Source organism: Sus scrofa, chromosome 18 (genome assembly GCF_000003025.6).
Source record: "Sus scrofa isolate TJ Tabasco breed Duroc chromosome 18, Sscrofa11.1, whole genome shotgun sequence".
Classification (NCBI taxonomy): Eukaryota; Metazoa; Chordata; class Mammalia; order Artiodactyla; family Suidae; genus Sus; species Sus scrofa.
Window position 1 is genome coordinate 14,640,475 of NC_010460.4, and position 23,030 is coordinate 14,663,504.

The 23,030-nt window shown below is 43.7% G+C and overlaps 1 protein-coding gene and 1 pseudogene across 2 annotated transcripts in view; both read left to right on the plus strand.

Moving 5' to 3' along the window:
• AKR1B1 (aldo-keto reductase family 1 member B) overlaps positions 1-23,030 on the plus strand; it is a 158,801-nt gene that overhangs the window by 46,959 nt on the left and 88,812 nt on the right. The window lies entirely within an intron of this gene.
• LOC100524410 lies at positions 20,083-21,411 on the plus strand (annotated as a pseudogene).

Consider the following 23,030-nt stretch of genomic DNA (forward strand, 5'->3'; position numbering starts at 1 on the left):
GAAGCCTGCACCCTCTTAAGACTCTGTTGCCTTTGCCTTGGTGGGAGAGAGTGACAGCAACAGGTCTGAACGCCAACAGAAAAAAAGCCAGAGCCCTGACTCCAAAGAGCAGGTGAGGAGAATGCACATACAAAGCTGTAGCCGAAACTCAGCCTTTATACACCGGCACCAGTTAAGTCTCAGAGACAGAGTTCTGGATGAAGCAGAAAGAACAGCTTTATTACTTTGCCAGGCAAAGGAGGACACAGCACACCTCAACACTGTGTCCTGTCCTGAGAGGGGATAGCAAGGGGTTTTATAGGTCTAGCTCAGAAGACGGGGTTATAGATTAAGGAGTCGATATTATTCTTGACCCATAGATCATTCCAGTTGTCAATTCTTGTGTCAGTCCATCTGGTGATGGTTTCCGGTTGTCTTTGGTCAAGGTTATCCTTCCTTGACCTTTTCTCTGGAAAGAAGATGGCTTGTGGGGAAGCGGTGTTAGGAAGTGTTTCAATTACAAAGGAAACCACTAGGTGCAGTAGAACTCTAACTAGAAAGCCATCATTCGTAAAAGAAAGCGATTAAGTCAGGAAGAGGTCATTTGTAAAAAGCTGGACACTAGGCACGATATAACTCTAACTAGAAAGTCATCATTAGTAATAAGTTAGTGGACCAAGGCAGGGCTTAACATCATGGAGACTGTTTTGGCTAACTTTTAGCTGTAACAATAGTTCCTAATCATTAACTCTTGAATCAGCCTTTTGAGACTGAGGGAAGGCCTGGGAGGCTAAAGGGAAAAAAACCTTTTCCCTTCGGGGCTTGGACATGGTTTCAAGGTCATGGTGTGGGGAACTGGACCAACGATGCAGCCGTAGCTGAGGTTGTATTCGGATGTGCTAGTGCCAAGTGCAGGGGAGCCGTAGAAGGCAGTGGGGCTGCTCAAAGAGTGGAACCTCATGACCTTGTTTCTGGGCACGTCCAGAGACTGATGCTTGTATGGTTACCAAGATAAGTAAAAAAACAAAAAAAAAGATCCAGGGTGATTTTTTTTTTTTTCAAACAGAAACCAGAAAGTTAGTCACTATGTATTTATTATGTGCTGAATTCTAGGAGATGTAAAAATAATAAATATTAGTTGCTTTAATTTTTTAAAAACTCATTATAAACCCTGATTATTGCCAAATAAAGGAAGATCATCATCTTTTTGTAACCACAAGGTCAACAGAACCTTGACAAAGCCTTTGGGATTTCTGTATACTTTGAAACATCTCAATGATATTCTTAATACACTGTAGAAAGGAATACTGCCTTTTTCTGTCCTCTGAGCTTCAGCTTTGCCATATTTATACACAATTTGTCTGACAGCTTCTCAGACCAGCTTTATAACTTACTTAAATTCAGTTGCATTTCTTCCTGGTTAACAATTTCCTCCTGGTTTCCATTTTAAAAACCGATATCCTAAAGGAGAGAAACCTTTTTGCTTGGTTTTCATTTAATTTTTTTTAATATTCAAAATAAAACAAAATGGATTTTTTAAAAGAATGTATGAGATTTTTCCCCCCAAAATCATTTCTTTTAAATTCTCTTGGGACTCTAACTTGCCTTTCGCTGGATCCTTAACCCACTGAGCAAGGCCGGGCATGGAGCCCACAACCCCATGGTTACTAATCAGATTCATTAACTGATGAGCCACGATGGGAACTCTGCCTTTCTTGTTTTCTCGATTCACAAACGATCTTTCCTGATTCCTTTTTTTCTTCTTTTGAAGTAATTGAAGAAATAATTGCAGAAATAGTACAAAGAGCTCTTTTTTTTCTGAGTATTTTGAGAGTAATTTGTTGGTGTGATACCCCACCACCCTTGATTATTTTAGTATGTGATTTTTACAAAGACTTACGTCTATACATTTTGACCATGCAAATGAGGAAATTAACTGGAATACATTAATGTCATTTAATTTCAGACCCCATTCAAGTTTTAATCATCTGTCCCAAGAAAATGTCTTTTATTGCAGAAAGATCCAGTTCAAAATCCTGCACCACATTTATTTATCATGTCTTTTTGTATTTCTCAGTCTCATAGAGTTCCCCCAGTCTTCTGACTTTCATAACTTTCACTATTTTGAAGATTATCAACCACTGGTTTTGATGGGCAGTTCTCATGGTGAAATTGTTTGATGTTTCCTCATGTTTATATTCAAGTTGTGCATCTTTGGCAGGGATATCACAGATGTGATGCTAGCTTCTCATTGTATCCTAGCAGGTGATACACAATTTCAGTCTGTCCTATTTCTGATAACAGTAAGTTGACCACTTGGTTGAGGTGGGGTGGTAGGCAGAAGTTTAGGATGGTCCTGTGACCTTGGCTCACAGCGTTGCTGCCATGATTTTGCTGTCATACGGCAAAAGAGAGCTTACTCGAGTGGGTGTAGTTGAATCACATCAGCCCTTAAAAAGCAGAATTTTCTCTGGCTGAGAGCAGAAGGTGAGGGCAGAGAAGTGCCAAGTGTGACAGGGCTTCAACTCCAGGAGGTCTACCTTGTTAAGTTGGAGAAGACCTGTGGCAGAGAAGTGGGATTGGCCTCCAGGACCTGAGAGTGGCCCCTCGCTGATAGCCACCAGGGAAATGGGGACCTCGGTCCTATAGCCACAAGGAACTCAACTCTGTCAACCACCTGAAACTGAGTTTGGAAGGAAAATGCTTCCCCAGAGCCTCCTGGCAAAATTCCAGCCTGGCCAATACCCTGATTTCAGCCTTGGGAGACCCTGACCTTGAGAGAACCCACCTGCACTTCTGACTTACAGCCATAAGATCATAAATGGTGATGTTTCAAGCCATTTGTGGCGATTTGTTACAGAGCAGTAGAAAACTAATACAAGAGGTATCTGCCACACTTACCCATTGTAAAGTCTCTCTTTCCCCTTAGTAACTGTCATAACTTGGGCTGCTATAACAAGTTACTATGGGCTAGAGGTGACTTAAACAACAGGAGTTTATTTCTTACAGTTCTGGAGGCTGGGAACGTCAAGATCAAGATGCCAGCCTATCTAGTGTCTGATGAGAGCCCACTTTCTGGTTTGCAGATGGCTATCTTCTTGTTGTATCCTCATATGGCCGAGAGGGGGAGAGAGTGTACAATATCTCTTGTGTCTTCTTATGAGGGCACTAATCCCATTCTTGAGGGTTATATGAAGGCAGAGGGGCAGAGATTGGAGTGATGCAGCTACAAGCCAGGGAGCCCTGAGGATTGCTGGCAACCACCAGAAACTAGGAAGAGACAAGGAAGGATTCTTTCCTAGAGCCAGCAGAGGGAGCACGGCCCTTCTGACAACTTGATTTTGACTTCCTGCCTCCAGAACTGTGAAAGAATAGGTTTCTGGTGTTTTGAGCCACCAAATTTGTGGCAGTTTATTACAACAGCCCTAGGAGAGCTAATACATACACTAAGGAAGAAGTAAAAACTAGAATAATCAGAATATTGCTGCCAACCAGACAAGAGCACAGGTTATGAATTCTATTTATAAGTAAATATAGGAAAGTCATTATCTATGACTTTTTAGGATTCTTTTGAGGGCGAGGCAGTGGGGTATTGTTTTTCCAATGATGATAGCTCAAGGTCCCTGAGAGGCTGACATACAGGCTATCTTTAGCCCTGATTCTTGCCTGCGCTTTTAGCATCTCTTGACTCATAGGGAATAGTACCATAGCCATTCTCCTCCACACGTGCTTCTCTGGCCTTCTTAAAGCTGTGTCCCGGTAGAAAGCAGAGCCTTGGGCACACGACTTATCATTAAACCCTGTTCTGAGGTGCCAGGAGCAAAAGCAGGGTATACTGTGCGTGATCCCTGCACACCAAGGGGTTGGGCAGACCACCTATGCAACCCCTCCAGCCTAAGCCACGCTTCTACCCCTACCCACACCCCATTCAAGGAACCAATTAGCCTTCCAGCCCACTCAGGGAGTGAGCAGGAACACCTGCTACTTGTCGTCTCTCCCTCGTGCCACAGCCCAGTAAGGCTTGAATTTCTTGTCTGGCCTTTTATCAATTTCCTTTGATTAAAGAGTCCAAGAACCTGGGGTGGTAACACCACGCCCGGGCTCCCTACTTCCCGTGATCAGCTCCCTTCCTCTTCCGCACCCTGCCTCGCCATCCTCCCCTCACTGTTACTCCCCTTCCTCTCGCCCCAGAGATAAGGCAAGTTCATCTCATAGTCAAAAGAGTTAATTTAACACACACCTCTAGTGTAGACCTTAGACTGGATGCAGGTTTAGTTGATGACTGCGGTGGCTTTATTCCCAGCAAGCCAAAAACTGAACAAATTCTCGGGTGGATTCATTGTGTTCGTTAGGATTATGAGATTGAAGACTCAGAGGCCTGCAGAGTTCTCATGACTTGAGATGTAAATATGAAAAATAAAATCAGGGAACACTGAGTTGCTTTTTGTAATTTTTTATTGTTTAATTTTTGCTTTTTTTTAGGGCTGCACCCATGGCATATGGAAGTTCCCAGACTAGAGCTACAGCTGCCAGCCTATGCCACAGCCACAGCAACGCCAGATCCGAGCCGAGTCTTGCCACTATGCCACAGCTCATGGCAACACCAGATCCTTAAACCACACTGATCGAGGCCAGGGATCAAACCTGTATCCTCAAGGATACCAGTTGGATTCATTTCTGTTGAGCCACGACAGGAACTCCCAAGAAGTTGCTTTTTTGAATACAGCATTTCTCCATATTAGCATTTTAATTTACCTTGGTTTGGTTAAGTTCAAGTGGGGAAAAAAAGTCATATAACTTATTAATGGGAACCTAATCTTTTTATTGTATATCTGGGCTTTTCAATCAAGGAAATTGTAATTATAATCACATGAAGGAAAACAAATTTACATTTTAAAAGCACACAAAACAACCCCATAGATTATTGATGGATGTATAAATCAATAGCAAAAATATTAAAATGTGGATGGGAAGTGTGACATCATATGCTGTACCTTACAAGGCCCATGAAGTAAAAACAAAATGATTGACTGAGAACTGCAAGCTAGCCTTGCGGAGTACCAGAGAAGCGAAGATGTGGGAACAATTTGCTCACAGCCCCTTCCACTGATACCCCAGATGAGTGATGGTGGCCAGAATGGTGGGGCCCAGGGCCTCCCGGGGATGGAAACAACTTCCTAACAACCCCTTTGACTGAGCATCATGCAGGCATAAGCTCACTGAGGGACTAGAATGACCGACCATAAACTCTGGACATCACAGGCTGAAAGTCCACCATGTATAATATACAGAACCCCCCAGCATTGCATGTATTGCTCACAAAAAGGCATGAAGGACCGTCACATCTGCGCAGAGAACCCTTGAAATTCCCCCTTATTTTCCACCAGTCATTTCCGAGCCCCGCCCCATTCTTGCTCCTCATTTCCACTCAGTGAGATGCCCCACTCAGAAGCCCACCGGGGACACAGATCTGAGCTCTGCTGCCTCCATTCTTGGCCACCTTCCGATAAAGCCTTTTTCTTTCTGTAAAAGACCTTTGCCTCAGTGTTTGGTCTCTCCGTTGTACAGCTGGCAACAAGCCCACTTGCTGGTTACAAGTGTATCAGTCAGGGAACCAGGAGAACAGAAACCACCCTAAGATTTTTAGACATTGGATATTTAATTTAAAGAATTGGTTACACAGATAATGGAAGAGCTGGGATATAAAACAGGAGAAGAGAAGGTGAAGCAGCTGGGAGATTAGCAGCAGCAGGAAGAGATTACCAGCCTTCAGGATGGAGGACGGAGGAGGAAGTGAGGTTTCCTAATCTTGGAAGCTGCGTCATCTGGTGGGAAATGGAATCTGTGGAGGCTGCCTGGCAAGAGCTAGGACCGCAGAGAAAATACGACTTCTGTCGATCAGAGACGTTTTTCAAGGTAGAGAAGAAATACCTGGGTACTCCCTTCCTCGGCTCTCAGATCACCCAACAGTACCTCCCACTGACCAAACCTAGCTGGAGGCCATCTCTCTAGGAAGCCTGGGAAATGAAGTTTGAAGATCCTCTACCAGGAGTTCCCTGGTGGCTCAGTGGGTTAAGGATCCAGAGTTATCACTAATGTGTTTCTGGGTAACTGCTGTGGTGCAGGTTCTATCCCTAGTCTGGGAACTTTTGCATGCTGTGGGTGCAGCCAAAAAAAAAAAAAGACCCCCACTGTGCAGAACAGGAAAGGCTAAGGGTGGGAAGCAAGCAGGCAAATGACCCACGGAGGAAGGAGGCACCTCACCAACCGCAGCATAGACATTACCTCTGGGGAGGGAGTCAGGAGGTGGGGATGGGAGGGGTACGGAGCAGCCGTCACCTATGTGGTAACCATTCACTTCATGAATAATTTTTAAAAAGAGGTTCGAAGTCGATATGGCGAAACGTGTGACATCTGTTAAATTTGTAAGGTGGGTAGTCAGATGTGCATTATTTTTTTCTCTGTACATGTCTATCTAATTGGAGTATTTCATAAGAAAAATTATCATAGGAAAATGAGAAATGTTCCCAAATAATGGCAACAGTAAACATTTCCCTCGTTCAGACTCGCCTCCCTTTCCTACCCCACTTGTGGGATATGCCAGCCTCTCCATTGAGGAGCAGGGCCACCTCGGTGGGTCCTATAGGCATTGCCACCCCTGGAGTTGGTGCTTTCGCCTGGAGGCTTATGGGAGGGAGGGGATCAGTCACAGTGAGATCTCCCAGAGCCCGTGAGTGTGGTTCAGCCCCTTACAACCTGGGTGGCCTTGAGCAAGTCCCTTGGCCTCCCCATCCCTGCGTTTCCCCTTCTGTGAAGTGTGAGTAAGAGAAGCTACCTCCGTTCCCGTCGTGGCGCAGTGGTTAACGAATCCAACTAGGAACCATGAGGTTGCGGGTTCGGTCCCTGCCCTTGCTCAGTGGGTTAACGATCCGGCGTTGCCGTGAGCTGTGGTGTAGGTTGCAGACGCGGCTTGGATCCCGCGTTGCTGTGGCTCTGGCGTAGGCCGGTGGCTACAGCTCCAATTCAACCCCTAGCCTGGGAACCTCCATATGCCGCGGGAGCGGCCCAAGAAATAACAACAACAAAAGACAAAAAAAAAAAAAAAAAAAAAAAAGAAGCTACCTCCAAGGGGTGGTTGCGGGCTTCAGCAAGGAACACACGCAAAGCCCTTCGACTAGTGCTAGTGCATAGTGACCTCTCACTACGCATTCGTTATTTTACTTATTCTTTTTTTTCTTTTAAATCTTCCTATCCTCGGGGTTAGCTGAGTCCCTGTGATCAGACCCAAGGAGTGAAGAAAAAAAAAAAAAAAGCTATAACTGGCTGATCAGAGTCCTATCTCCCTGTGATAATCTGCTCCTGGTGGAACAGACCAATCTAGATACACCACAGTCCAGGTTCTGGGCCATAGCAGGGCAGACTCAGTGTGATTTCAGACAAGCTTGGCTAAAATGGGAATCTGGGGGAGAGAATTATACTTCAGGAAAGTGCAAAGAGTGCATGTGCAGTGTCATCTTATCAGGAGATTCAGCTTCAATATTCTGCATGGAAGGGATACCCCTCCTGGTTAATCAGCCTGAAGAGCAACAAGCACGAAGAATATGTTACCATTAAACTCTGGGTTAAAAGGCATTCTTCTTCAGGGTTTTCTATGGCCTTTCCGCTCTCAGCCTCCTGTCCCCTTGGGTTCTTTAAGAACCCAAGCCTTTCTCCATCTTCCGTCAAACTGATCTGAAGGGTGTGCTGGGAAGGAGGGCAGGCAGGTGACCCAGGTACCAGAATAAACTTTGTGACCATAGCTCACAGGAAGCCTGGTGCCGAGCACAGTGCCTGGTTAAATCTCCATTCATTCTCACAACCCTGCAAGGTTGTTGTGAGTATTGAGTTAATAATATCCACAAAGGGCTTAGGAAGCCTGGCATATTCTAAGCTAACCCTCAAGAGATGTTAGCTGTAATTAATATCCTCATCCCAGTTTTGCAGATAAAGAAATCAACTTGGGAATCAGGAAATTTACCCAAGGTGCCAAGGCTAATAAGTGTTGGAGGTGGCGTCTGAAGGAGGTAGATTCTTCCCGGAGCACACCCCTCTGTTGCCTCTATTGGGAATGATGCTCCGAGGAGAAGCAGTTTCCTCTCCTGGAAGATCTCATTGTAACATTTGACATTCCTTTTCATCCTAAGAGCTGCTGCTTTGTTGTTCTTCAACAAAAGTGAGCAATTGTAAGCAATGGCCCCTATATGATACTAGGGGTGGGCGGGATGGATACATAATATCATGACATGGGAGCAAGCCGTGAGGTATTGAAACACTTTTTAAAAAGTGAGAAACCATTTTGGCATTTTGTTTTGTTTTGGTTGTGCCTAAGGCATGCAGAAGGCTAGGGACTGAACCCTTGTCACAGCAGTGACCCAAGCCGCAGCAGTGACAACGCTGGATCCTTAACCCCTAGACCACTAGGAAATTCCCATTTTGGCTTTAAAAGCCGTGAAAGAGATATAAATCGTCACTAAACTGGGGACCCGGCAGTAATAAATGACATAAACCACCTTCCCAAAGACAAATATCTTTGATATATTTAGTGAGATACATTAATCAGAAAGTATTGATGGATGATCAATAGATCATTTAGAACCATCACTTGACGAGAGTGAAAAACTTCTCTCAGATTCTTATAAAATGTTTAAGTAATTTAAGGTGAAGTTAGTCGCACCTCCTTTAAGAGGCTTTTGATGAAGAATGAATCCTATGACTGACAAGAAAAGTAAACTCTAGGAAGATATTGTCTATCGTCTCTATTTTGGAAACTCGCTTCCTAGAAACCTGCTTATCCAATCGTGTGGCCTCAGATACCCCCCGGTGCTGCCGACACCCAGGTAATTTAGCTGCAGCCCAGACGCTCCTCTCACCTCCACACTGATAAATCCAACTGTCTATTTGACTTCCCCTCTTAGACCTTGAATTGCAAAGATATCCCAAGAGAAACTCCTGATTTCTTCCCCCCAGTGGCAATTCCATCTTGTGTGGCTCAGGCAAAACCAAAACAAAACAAAGGCTTGGAGCCCTCTTTGACTCCTAACTGGTTAGCAAATCCACTGGGCTCTGCTTTCCCAATATATCTAGAATCAGATCATTCCTCACCTCCCCACTACCGCCACCAGGCCCAGCCACTGTCGTCTTCCCCCTGAATCATTACAATAGTCCCCTGTATTCCTTCAGTCCAGAAGTCAGTGTGGCTCTTTTCAAACATACGCCCTATCTTGCTACTCCTCTACTCAAAATCCTCCAGTGGCTTCTCAGCTCGCTCAGAGCCCAAACCAAAAACTCTCCTCACAGTCTACATCCCTCAGCCTGCTCTGGGCCCCTGACACCTCTGACCTCACCTCCTCTCACACATCCCCTCACCCACTCTGCTACAGCCCCACTGGCCTCCTTACTCCAGTGCTAAACACATTTCCACCTCAGGGCCTTTGCACTTGCTGTGCTCACTGCTTAGAATGCCTTTCCCCAGATATCCACAAGGCTTATCCCTTACTTCCTTCAGGTTTCAGCTCAACCTTATCAGCAAAGCTTCCTCTGACTCACCCGATTTAAGAGATCAATCACCCACCCACCCATCACTTTCTAGCCCCTTACCCTACTTTCCTTTTCTGTATAGCACTGATAACTATCTGAAATAATTTATGTCTGTTCCCTCAATAGAGACAAATAGGGAATGGAATGGAATAGAATAGAGAAGGGGAGACAATGCCTTCCTACAATTTATTTTCTTTGTCAGTTGTAGGATTCTTTTTTTCTTTTTCTTTTTCTTTTTATAGCTGCACCTGTGACATATGGAAGTTCCCAGGCTAGGGGTCAAATCAGAGCTGCAGCTGAGGCCTACACCACAGCCACAGCAATGACGGATCCAAGCCTCATCGGGAACCTACACCACAGCTTGTGGACACCAGATCCTTAACCCACTGAGCAAGGCCCGGGATCGAACCTGCATCTTCACGGACACTATGTGAGGTTCTTAACTCTCTGAGCCACAACAGGAATGCCAGGATTCACTCTTAATTGATGGCATATTAATTTTTTTGGTTTATTTTTGTACTCCCCCACTAGAATATAAACCTTGAAGGCAGGAACTTTGTCCAACGTCCACCCAAAAAGTGCCTGGCACACAGCAGATGCTAAATAAATACTGAGTGACTGGGTCGATGGATGGTGCTGCCTTCTACCTAGTGACAAGTCCTCTCTTAAAATTCTAGCGCTACATCCAATTCAGACTAGGCAGCAATTGGGGATGTGTCTTTCCTCGAAATGATTCCAGGTATTCCAATTTTGATTTTCAAAACCATCAGAAAATAATATTTAAAGATAAGAGTAGTCCCAGCTGTCTCCCATTCCTTCCAGCTGACCTTCCACCGGTTTAGAGAAACTCCCAACCATCTTCGTACCTAACTCGGCCGGCGCCACTTGTGGATGGAAGGAGCAGCTCGTCCAGTTTCTGTTGAAGCTGAGCATGGTCGCCATGTCCTCATTGTTCCGTTTAAAGTCAGAGACCTGGAAAAGGGTCACTCTGCTGTGCAGTAAATGTTGACAGAACACTGTTAAGTCAACTATAATGGAAAAAATAAAAATCATTATAAAAAAGACCCAGATCCACTCTCAAATCACAGCCTTGTGAAAACCAGGGCACTTTTTGAATAGAACAAGGACGTGGTTGCCACAGTGAATGCCATCAGAGCGGCAGAAACACTTGTGGGACAACCAAGTCTCCACATCCCACGAAGAACAATTCCCAAGATATTTAAAAGGTCATGTTTTACCAGGGAAATATATATGACTGAGTCCTCTTGTCAGATTTAATGCAAAAGCTGAGTGTATTGAAATCTTAGGCTAAGTTGTAGCTCTTACCACAATTTTCATTCTCAGGAATAAAACATTCATTGAGTTAAAGCCATTATGTTGTTCATTAGATCATCATCCTGAAATATTTCTCTCAGAGAAGGTGGTTCATTATAGGAAAATAAATATGTTGACTTTTTTTTTTAATGGTTAAGTATCAGAATTCATGTTTCTTTTTATGGCTACAATTTTGTCAGTAGCAAAAAGAAAGTAAAATATTTTCTTGAAGGTCCAGGCTTAATACAGTTATTTGAGTGACAGTATCAAACAAGTATTTAAGACTAGGTACTTGGATAATAACTCGTGCGGGCATTAAGGTAAAAAAGAATATGCAGATCTAAGAAAAAATGTCATTTTTTTCAATTTGTAGTTTGAACCCACCTTCGAGTCTGTGGGCTCAACCAGCACCTGGCTTGTACAACAGGAATGTTCTGTCACATTTACCGTGGATTTATATTTAATTATATAATCAAGATGGCAGAACGTGTGACAAATTGATGCCTTCATAAGATTTTGCCAAGAGTATTTGATTTATTTCTACCTATAATCTCTTGCCCATGGATATGATGTTGCCAATAGGTTATCATTTGGTATGACTGTTTTTTTTAAAAATGTATTGGGGTATAGTTGACTTACAATGTTGCATTAGCTTCAGGTTACAGCAGAGCGAATCAGCTGTCCATATACATATATCTACTCTCTTATTCCCAGGTAAGTTATTTCAGGACATTGAGCAGACCTCCCTGTGCTATACAGTAAGTAGGTCATTGTTAATTATCTAGTCCATTAGTATGACTCTTAATTACATAAGTCATTGCTCTTTTATTACTGTCAATTTTGACTTATGGAACCTGAGTGCAAATGACATATCCTTGTTGAGGAAATCGAATGGAAATCCTGAAGATCTTTATCATATGTCTTTTAGTTTTTTGTTTTGTATACAACCCAGGGAGCTTCATAATAGTCTTAAAAGTTCACCCACAGCAGTTCCCGTCGTGGTGCAGTGGTTAACTAATCTGACTAGGAACCATGAGGTTGAAGGTTCGATCCATGGCCTTGCTCAGTGGGTTAAGGATCCGGCGTGGCCGTGAGCTGTGGTGTAGGTCGCAGCCGTGGCTCGGATCCCGCGTTGCTGTGGCTCTGGTGTAGGCTGGCAGCTACAGCTCCAATTCGACCCCTAGCCTGGGAACCTCCATATGCCACAGGAGCGGCCCTAGAAAAGGCAAAAAGACCAAAAAAAAAAAAAAACCCCCACAGAAATCTAGAGTTTTCTTTCTGCTGCTAGAAGGCAAATGTAATGATTTATTTGCCAAAGACAGTTCCCTTCAGATACAGGTACAGGACTGTTTACCTTGCCAGCATGAAATGATTGTTTCTCTGTCTCATTACCTTCCCCTCCGTTATCAAGTCAGTTTTGCTGTCTAAATTTCTTACTCTTAGTTGTTAAAGTCCAAAACCACAAGAATGCTGTGTTTACAAATAAATACGTCCAGACAAACAATTCACAGAAGTTATGTTTAATTCTAGCCACTTTAAGATCTTCAGAAAGGTTCTGGTTAATACATCCTTAACCTGTAAAACACAATACAAACTCAAAATTACACGTGCCCCCACATGGAAAGCCGGCAAAATAACACAATGAACTCTTGGAGTTTTTATCACTATTCATTTGCAATTTTTTCATTCGCTTTGTTCTGTCCTAGCTTAACAAGAGGAAACAGTGGGTTCAGAAAAAAATGATTAGAGAGAAAGACTTTCATTCTTTAATTCAATTTTCAGTATGAATTATGTGGAACAGGTCATTATTTGATCTCAGAAGCAGGGCACTCCTATCCCCTGATGTGTGAAAGTGTATATTTGCTGTGTGCCAGCCACCATGTCAAGGGTCTTTGGTGGATGGATTTCTGAGACAAAGAGGCCCTGCTCTGCCTCACAGCACTGGGTGACCTGAAAAAGTCACCAGTCTCTCTGCATCTCAGTGTTCTCTTTGCTGATTTGCCAGTGGGAGTCCCTGCCTCGTAGGGCTGGGTAATTAAATAAGCTCTCCATACACATCAGCTCTCTTAACACTTAAATTACCACATCCGAAAAGATAGATATTATTAGTATCTATTAGAAAGTTTCTTTTAACAGGCAGAAGAAACTGAGGTTTGGAGGTGTTAAATAACCCTAACCAGGTTCCTTAGCTAATTAATACATGCACACCCAGGGCAAAATCTGTTCCAGCTCCCTCCCCCTGGTATGAGAATGGCACGAGTATCCTCCACATTGAGGGGCACTGTATTTCCAGTCTCTTTTGAGGACTCAGTCTTAGCCTTTGAAAATGTACATAGTGTCAGATGGACCCTAAACGTCAAAGGTGATTAGGAAGGAGTTCAAGGAATTAGAGAATGACAAGGAAATTAAACAGCGTTGAGCGCCTGGGCTCCTTCGTGCCAGCGTAGACCCTTGTAGGGGACTAAAGGCAAGTGTTCACTCCCAGCACCTGAAGAACAGGATGGAACCTACCTCCCAGGCATCCAAGAATGTTACTTTACTGAGAATGATATTGCCTTTGTCATCTTGGGGATAAAAGTCCTTTCTAGGCTGTAAATGCAGAACAAAAAGCTCAGTGCAGTGTGCGTCTGCTGAATACTTGGTTCTGTCAAATGAGGTTTCAGGATCCTAACTCGGGCTAAACACCCGCATCTGCATACCATTTCTTCAAGCTCCAGAGAATAAACTTCAACAATGTGGGTTTAAATAACATCTTTAAATCAATCTACTGGCGTAATGTAAAACACAAATTCTTATATTTTAGAAACTGCCGGATCGATTTTAAAATCTATTCTGAACCCATTCCAGAAGCCATCATGATCGCCGTGAGCACGCACTTCCCATACCCGGACCTCGTCAACACTTGGGGACACACTTGAATTTCATGAGGTGAGAGAGCTGGGAATCCACAGTCCTCAGCCTCCGAGGTGCAGGCAGGAGCAGAGAACTCCCAGCAAGGACTTCTGCTTCTTCAGGGAGGACCGGCTGCCTTTCAGCTTGACCATCCTTGGGCTCTTCTTCAAAACGGTGTTCCCAGGGTGTGCTTTGGTTAACAAGAGGGCTGGACAGAAATATCATCCTGTAAGAGCTTCCCTGGGAAGAGGGCCCTTGCAGTGGAATCAGGAACAAGGTAATGGCAGTTGCAGCTTTCCTGGACTGCCAGAAATCACGGTGGTCTCAGGCGAAACAGAGAAAACCGAGGCATGCAGTGACTCGGCAGCAGCACATGGACTTGGCCTCCTTTTCAGGACAGCACCTTCCTGCTCCCCTGTTTCCTCCTGACAGCCTTTCCGTGAGGTCTGGAAGTGCAAGACCTCTTGCCTCAGCCACCCAGGGTCCCAGCCCCCAGCCCTGGCACAGCTGCTGTTTTCCAGCACACACTCGGAACTCAAGACTGGCGTGGGCAGTAGCTTCAACCTGTCATCCCTGTGCCAGTGAATAAGGCAGACGTCCAGATAGTCCAATGTCAGATCCCTGAGGGTCTTCCGACAGGCCTCCTTCACGAGATGTTTCTCAGAGAAGGTGGGCCACAACCGAAGAGGGCACAGCCGGGAGATGTCAGCATTGCAGGAAAAAAAGGGCCTCATCTTCCTGACTTTCCCGGCGTTGGGACCTACACCTTGATCTAACCCAGGGGCAGGCCCTTCAGAGCACAGCTGGTTAAGATACATGATCCAGAGATGAAAGATCACCAGGGCGCTCAGGAAGTCAATGATATCCCCTAAGTGCTGAAGGCAAGCTGTTTTTTCAACTTTCCTGGTGTTCTATGTATCTCTTCTATTTCGTAACATGTTTGGATACAGATTCAGTGTTGGTTTACTCTTCCCTTCCTCAGCTGTTAGCTCTGTGAGGGCAGGAATTGTCCAGCTTAAGTTTCAAGCATTCTTAAGCCTTTGGGAGCAGATGGTCCTTTCTCTGCACTGCCGCCTCTCCAAGCCTACGGGCCCCAAGGGATGACTCTAAGGAGTTTATTCAGACTCAACCACTGTGTACAGTGGGGTCCGTGTACAGTGTAGATGCATGCACTTTCCAAGAACCTGTAGCTAGTGCCTTTTTTCAAATTGGTATGATACAGATCCAGCAATTCTCAGCCCTCTCTCACTCAACCCCTCCGCCCTTTATAACATTTTGTAACTTGCCCTTTACTAAACTAAAATGAAATTCATGTCCCAGTAAAAGACACTCCCACCAGTTTCCAAAACACCCATAGGATGAGAACCTCTGGGCCACCACTGAAACCGCAGTGCTGAAAGGTGGGGCTTCAGGAACCATTTCTGACTGCATCCTTAGCTTCTGACTGCATCCTTAGCTTCTACTGCCACGGAGCCAATGCAGCCCACTGATGGGAGCAGAGAGGCTAAGGGCCCAGCCATCCATGGCGCATCCCCACGAGGGTAGGGAGGCAGCAGCATCTCTGCTCACCAGTCCTGGGCTAGAGGGTGGACTTCGTGTCCAGTTATATTATAAAGACAGTGATGAAGATGGCTGGGGGAAATGCGCCGAGTACTTAGAGGAAAGGCTGGCAGAATTCTGGATGCTGACCAAATCCAATACTTCCGCCAGCCTTGAAGTGCAGTCCTCCTGCCAGATGAGCCCTCGGTACCCTGCTAACGATGAAGCAGTCCTCCTGCTTCACAGCCTTCTCTCAGATCTTATCCTGGATGGCATCTCCTACCTCGTGCTCGTTCTGGTACACATAGGCGCAGTCCAAGTGGCAATATCCCCCATCAATGGCCACCTTCACAGCCTCTCAGATTTTGTCTGGGACAGACTGAAAGGAAATGGACAAGCCCACCATAGACTCTTGTCCCCAGAACCTTCAAGAGGCTCTCATACACAGCCCAGCTTCTCCAAACCAGGGTTTTCCCTGAGGTCCCCTTTTCCAGGGAATACCTGGGGGGAAAAAAGCATACTTTGGGAAACTTTTCAAAAGAGAAGGAAGGAAAGTGAGTTAACTGTATAGCCTTGTGTCCTGTCCTAGTTCAAAGCCCATTCCTTTCCAATCCAGGTTAACCCTCCAGCCCTGAAATGTCTCCGGGTATGTGGAAGAGACTGCAAACGCTTTCTAATGACCAGGCTGGAAACTGGATTTGGAAGTCATCCAAAGGAGTTTTCAGAGAAAGTGGTCATAAATCCAGGCTCATCACATACTAGGTGTGTGGCCTGAGCAGATTACTTAATTTCTCTAAACCTTGTTTGCAAAATCAGAATAATAACAATAACACCTGCCTCATGAGGTCATTGCGTTAAGTGCCATCATGAATGTCAGATTTTTAGTACAGCACCGGGCACATACCTAAGAGTCAGTGGATGCAAGATATTATATAATTATTGTTTCAGAAAAAGAAAGGAGAAATAGAAAACCTTGTAAGAATGGAGTAAATCCCCCACAAGGCAAAAAGATAGAAGGGCACTAAAAATACCACATTCTGTCTAACCTAGCCAAGCCAGACAATGACCCCCAAAAGCACTTAATACTGGTCTTTCATAAGTTCTTTTTCAGACCGCTTCTATCATGGTGAAATAGTAAGTACATTCAGAAGCAAGCCTGGACCCTGCCCCCGTCACTACTCCCTCCTTTACCTTCACTGGTAAATACATAAACCTTTAAAATTACATCGTCCCTACACCTTTAGAATGGGTCCCTTCATAATCCTTATATCTGATTTTGAAATTCTGAAAATAATTCTTAGGGTGAATTTGTACAGGATGAGCAGATTCACCGGAGATCTAAAAGCGATTATCTGTCACATCTGCATTAAAGTCCAAGCTCCAAGCTGGAGAAGAGCAGCCTTGTTTAAGCAAGAGAAGCTGGGAGGAGTCAAGCTGGAATTGACCTTCTCACCCAGATCACCTGAGTGCTTCCCGAGAATGACCCAGTCCTGGGACTAGGAGGGATCCTACCACTAAGCTTGGAGAGGAGTCGGGAAAGCCAGGCACAGAGAAGGCCAGAGCCAGAGGAGAAAGGATCAACAGAGAGGGAAGGGAGAGGAAGGGAAGTAAAGAGGGCTCCTGGGAACTAGGTAGGATGGTGCTGTCGCTGGGGGAAATGAAAGAGAAGGCGGTTAGAAAGGGATGGGAAAGATTTTAAACTTACCCTAAGGCGGTTAGAAAGGGATGGGAAAGATTTTAAACTTATCCTAAGAGAGGCTCCAGAATCTGCTTCCCTGAGCACTGGGTTTTGCCAGCTCTTTATCAACACTTGGGAACCTGAGCTCCCTACGCCCAGCCTGGGCCTCCTTCTCCCTGGGATGACCATCTGTGTGGTCACAGGCTTCTCAGACTCTGATGTGGCCCAAGATCTTCAGGGTCTTGTTAAAGGGCAGATTACAACTTAGTAAGCTGAGTAGGGTCTGAGCTCCTGAATTTTTTTTTTTTTTTAGGGCCACTGGTGCAGCATATGGAAGTTCCCAGGCTAGGGGTCAAATTGGAACTACAGCTGCTGGCTTACGCCACAGCTACAGCAACACAGAATCTGAGCCTAGCGGAGTCTGCAGCCTACACCACAGCTCAGAGTAGTGCCAGATCCTTAACCCCCTGAATAAGGCCAGGGATTAAACCTGCATCATTATGCGTACTAGTCAGGTTTGTTTCCCCTGAGCCACAAGGGGAACTCTGTGAGCTTCTGATTTTCAGTGCTCTCCCAGACAATAGTGATGCTCCTAGGGCAGGTCCCACAGTGAACAGCATGGAATGCCACGGCCTAGCACCCTCCCAGCCCCTCCTCTCAACCACCTAGGCAGCAGCCAACCCACAGCTCTAAGTGTCCTAGAGCCATGAGGAGTTAAGAGGGGAAATTAGGCCCTTGTGAGTTGCATAGTTTGCAAAGATGTTCTTCCATTCTGTGGGTTGTCTTTTCATTTTTTAATGGCTCCCTGTGCTGTGCAAAAGTTTTTTAATTTAATTAGGCCCCATTGGTTTATTTTTATTTTTATTGTCATTATTCTAGGAGGTGGATCAAACAAGATGTTGCTGTGATATATGTCTAAGGGAAGCCTGCTTATGTTTCCCTCTAGGAGTTTAATGATATCTGGTCTTACATTTAGGTCTTTAATCCATTTTGAGTTTACTTTTGTGTATGGTGTTAGAGAAGGTTCTAATTTCATTCTTTTACATGTAGCTCTCCAGTATTCCCAGCACTACTTATTGAAGAGACTGTCTTTCCTCCATTGTATGTTCTTTCCTCCTTTGTCATAGATTAATTGACCATAGGTGCATGGGTTTATTTCTAGCCTTTCTATCCTCTTCCATTGATCTGTATTTCTGTTTTTATGCTAGTACCATACTATTTTGATGACTGTAACTTTGTAGTACAGTCTGAAGTCAGGGATCTGATTTCTCCAGTTCCATTTTTCTTTTTCAATATTGTTTTGGCTGTTCAGGGTCTTTGGTGTTTCCATACAAATTTTAAAATAATTTGTTCTAGTTCTGTGAAGAATGTCATAGGTAATTTGATAAGGATTGTATTGAATTTGTCAGTGAAAGCATTTGATGTTGGTGTCTCATTGTATGGCTGACTTCACTTAGCATGATAGTTTCTAGGTCCATCCATTTTGCTAAAAATGCTGGCATTTCGTTCTTTTTGATGGCTGAGTAATATTCCATTGTGTATATGTACCACATCTTCTTGATCCACTCCTCTGATGATGGACATTTAGGTTTGTCCATGTCTTGGCTCTTGTAAATAGTGCTGCAATGAACATCGGAGTACATGCGTCTTTGCAAGTCATGGTTTTCTCTGGATAGATACCCAGGAGTGGGATTGCTGGATCAAATGGTAGTTCTATGTTTAGTTTTCTGAGGCATCTCCATACTGCTTTCCACAGTGGTTGCACCAATTTACAGTCCCACCAACAGTGTAATAGGGTTCCTTTTTCTCCACACCCTCTCCAACACTTATTGTTTGTAGACTTTTGGATGCTGGCCATTCTGGCTGGTGTAAGGTGGTACCTCATAGTGGTTTTGATTTGCATTTCTCTAATCAAGAGTGATGTTGAACATCTTTTCATGTGTTTTTTGGCCATCTGTATGTCTTCTTTGGAGAACTGTCTGTTTAGATCTTCTGCCCATTTTTGGATGGGGTTGTTTGTTTTTTTGGTATGGAGCTGCAGAAGGTGTTTATAAATTTTGGAGATGAATCCCTTGTCTGTGGATTCACTTGCAAAGATTTTCTCCCATTCTTTGGGTTGTCTTTTTGTGTTTAGGGTTCCTTTGCTGTACAGAAACTTTGAAGTTTGAGTAGGTCCCATTTGTTTATTTTTCTTTTTATTTGACAATATTGATTCTTTCAATATGAAAGCATGGTGTATCTTTTCATTGGTTTTGTCATCTTTGATTTCTTTCATCAGCATCTTAGTTTTCAGAGTACAGGTCATTTGTCTCTTTAGATAGGTTTATTGCCAGGTATTTTATTCTTTTTGATGTGATGGTAAATGGGATGGTTTCCCTAATTTCTCTTTCTGATCTTTCATTATTAGTATATAGAAATGTAATCAATTTCTATGTATTAATTTTTTCTCCTGCAACTTCACCAAATTCATTGATGTAGTATAACAGTTTTCTGGTAGTGTCTTTAGGATTTTCTGTGTATAGTTTCATGTCGTCTACAAACAGTAATCGTTTTACTTCTTTTCCAATTCACATTCCTTTTATTTATTTTTCTTCTCTGATTGCCATGGCCAGGGCTTCCAAACTATGTTGAATTTAACAGTGGTGAAAGTAGACATCATTGTCTTGTTCCTGATCTTAACAGAAATGCTTTCAGTTTTCCAACACTGAAAATGATGTTAGCCATGATTTTGTCATATATGGCTTTTATTATGTTGAGGTAGCTTCCCTCTGTGCCCACTTTCTGGAAAGTTTTTTTTATCAGAAATACGTGTTGACTTTTGTCAAAAGCTTTTTCTGCAACTATTGAGATGATTATATAGTTTTTAAAAAGTAAGTCAACACACAGAATGGGAGAAAATCTTTGCAGAAGATGCAACTGACAAAGGCCTAATCTCCAAAATACATAATCAACACATACAACTTAAAAACAATAAAACAAAGGAGTCCCGAAGCCTCCCGCCGCCGCCGTCAGGCAGGGAGGCGGGGCCGCGGCCGCCTCTAAGAGGCTCGGCGGCGGCGGCGGCTCAGCCTCTTCTTTCCTCGCACAGCCAGGCGGCCCCGCTCAAGGCCTTCGTCGCCATGGCCGCGGTTCCCGAGTTGCTGTAGCAGCAGGAGAAGGACCTCAGCAAGCTACGATCTGTATCAGTGGACCTGAATGTTGATCCTTCACTTCAGATCGACATACCTGATGCACTCAGTGAGAGAGATAAAATCAAATTTACAGTACACACCAAGACCACGCTGCCCACGTTTCAGAGTCCAGAGTTTTCTGTTACGAGGCAACATGAAGACTTTGTGTGGCTACATGACACTCTTATTGAAACTACAGACTATGCTGGGCTTATTATTCCACCTGCACCTACGAAGCCTGACTTTGATGGGCCTCGAGAAAAGATGCCAAAACTGGGAGACGGTGAAGGGTCAATGACCAAAGAAGAATTTGCCAAGATGAAGCAAGAGCTGGAAGCTGAGTATCTTGCTGTCTTTAAGAAGACTCTGTCCTCTCATGAGGTCTTTCTTCAGCGGCTCTCCTCTCATCCTGTTCTCAGTAAAGATCGAAACTTTCATTTTTTCCTGGAATATGACCAAGATCGAAGTGTTAGGAGGAAAAAATACCAAAGAGATGTTCACTGGCTTTTTCAAAAGTGTGGTGAAAAGTGCTGATGAAATCCTTTTTTTCAGGAGTTAAGGAGGTAGATGATTTCTTTGAGCAAGAGAAGAATTTCCTCATTAACTGCTATAATAAGATCAAGGATTCATGTGCAAAGGCTGACAGAATGACCAGATCTCATAAAAATGTTGTTGACAACTACGTCCACACTGCAGCTTGCCTGCATAGTCTCGCTTCAGAAGAGCCCATGGTCATCAAAAAGTACCTATTGAAGGTTGCTAAGCTATTTGAAAAACTTAGGAAAGTAGAGAGTCGGGTCTCCTCGGATGAAGACTTGAAGCTGCCAGAGCTTCTCCGGTACTACATGCTCGACATTGAGGCCGCTAAGATCTCTTATACAGACGCACCAAAGCCCTCATTGACTGTGGGAATTCAAACAAAGCATTGGATAAGGCCCGGTTAAAAAGCAGAGACATCCAGTTGGCTGAGGCACACCAGCAAGAATGCTGCCAGAAATTGGAACAGCTTTCTGAATCTGCAAAAGAAGAGCTGATCAATTTCACATGATAGAGAGTGGCGGCATTTAGAAAGAATCTAATCGAAATGTCAGAACTGCAAATAAAGCATGCCAGGAACAATGCCTCCCTTCTGCAGAGCTGCATTGACTTGTTCAAGAACAACTGAACAAAAGGCTTGAATGTAAAGAGAGCCAGCATCACTTGCACTCGAATCATTACCACGGAACATTTATTACCTTTGACTTCAGTTTAAAAATACGTGAATAATTTTTGATTTCTAAAAATCTTAACATTTAGCCATGTTGGTTTAAAAGTATTTCTATTTGCATGTACTTGGATGTAACTCATGTTTTCCTTATGCACTTAATACCTCACAGTGGGTAGAATCTAAATACTGGGTTCTCCTCTAATTTGTCTCTAGTAGTTAAGAAAGATCATGGGAATCACTTGCCTTTTGGAGACAAGTCTGAGTAGTTTCTTGGCACATGTAGTCTCACTGTTTCATGTGCTTGTGTCCCTACAAACCAGTTGTTTTTTTAGGGCAGGTGCCAATTATAACATGATTCAGCTGTTGTTAGAGGTAACAGACATCCCACCCCTTCTTATTCTCATGGTTCTTTAGTCACCTTAAGTTTTTTATACTATAGCAAATGCAAGAAAAATCTCCTATCTTTATATACACCCTTTGCAACTCCATTTTTATAGTTGGGATATAAATATTTAAGGGGAGAGAAGCATTTTAAGGGTTTAAGGAAAGTAATGCAGCCTCTTTTAGAAGATGGCCCGATCTACATTAAGATGTGAACCCCCCTCCTTAATGGTGATGGGGGGAATGTGTGTGTTTAGGCTTTTTATTATAAGGTATACAATAAGATAATAATCCATGCTGTACCATACATTGCTTTTGTGGAAAACAAGGCCAGGTGCACCTAAGCCCTGAGGATGGTGAGGGCTTTGGTGTCTCTGTCAATTATCCTAGCCTCAGTTCTAATCTTAGCATTTTTTAAGACTATAGACCAGTTTTTAGGGTGTATCTGTTCCATCATTGGTGTGACTAATCCTTAAGAGTGGTGCCTGCCAGGTTTTCTGCCCTGTGGAGTTTTATAACATCTTAACCTTTGTAATTATTAGTAAGATAATTAGCGACTATGTAGAAGTTTCCTCACTCTTGTTTTGACCAACATCTGGAAGTTCCTGGGCTAGAGACTGAACCTGAGCTGGACTAGGTCTATTGCTGGATGTGAATTTGTTGGCTGGGATGCTGTGGTCCTGACCCTGCTTAGTGCCCAAGAAGGCACCCTCTCTGAGCCAGACAAATGTGTAAATTGCAGCAGTGCTTTCAACTAAGTTCCCCTCAAGTAAATTTTACAGTGGTGAAAAAAAAAACAAAACAAAAACAAACAAACAACAACAACAAAACAAACAGCTCAATTGAAAAAATTGGCAGAAGACCTAAAAAGACATTTCTCCAAAGAAGGCACATGGATGGCCATTAGGCACATGAGAAAATGCTCAACATCACTAATTATTAGAAAAATTCAAATCAAAACTACAATGAGGTACCACCCTACACCAGTCAGAATGGCCACTATTAACAAGTCTACAAATAACAAATGCTGGAGAGGGTGTGGAGAAAAGGGAACCCTCCCACACTGTTGGTGGGAATGTAAACTGATACAACCCACTATGGAAAATAGGTTCCTCAGAAAACAAAATATAGAACTACCATATGATCCAGCAATCCCATTCCTGGGCATATATCCAGACAAAACTACAATTCAAAAAGATACATGCACCCCTATGTTCATTGCAACACTATTTGCAATAGCCAAGACATGGAAACAACCTAAATGTCTATCCACAGATGAATGGATTAAGAAGAT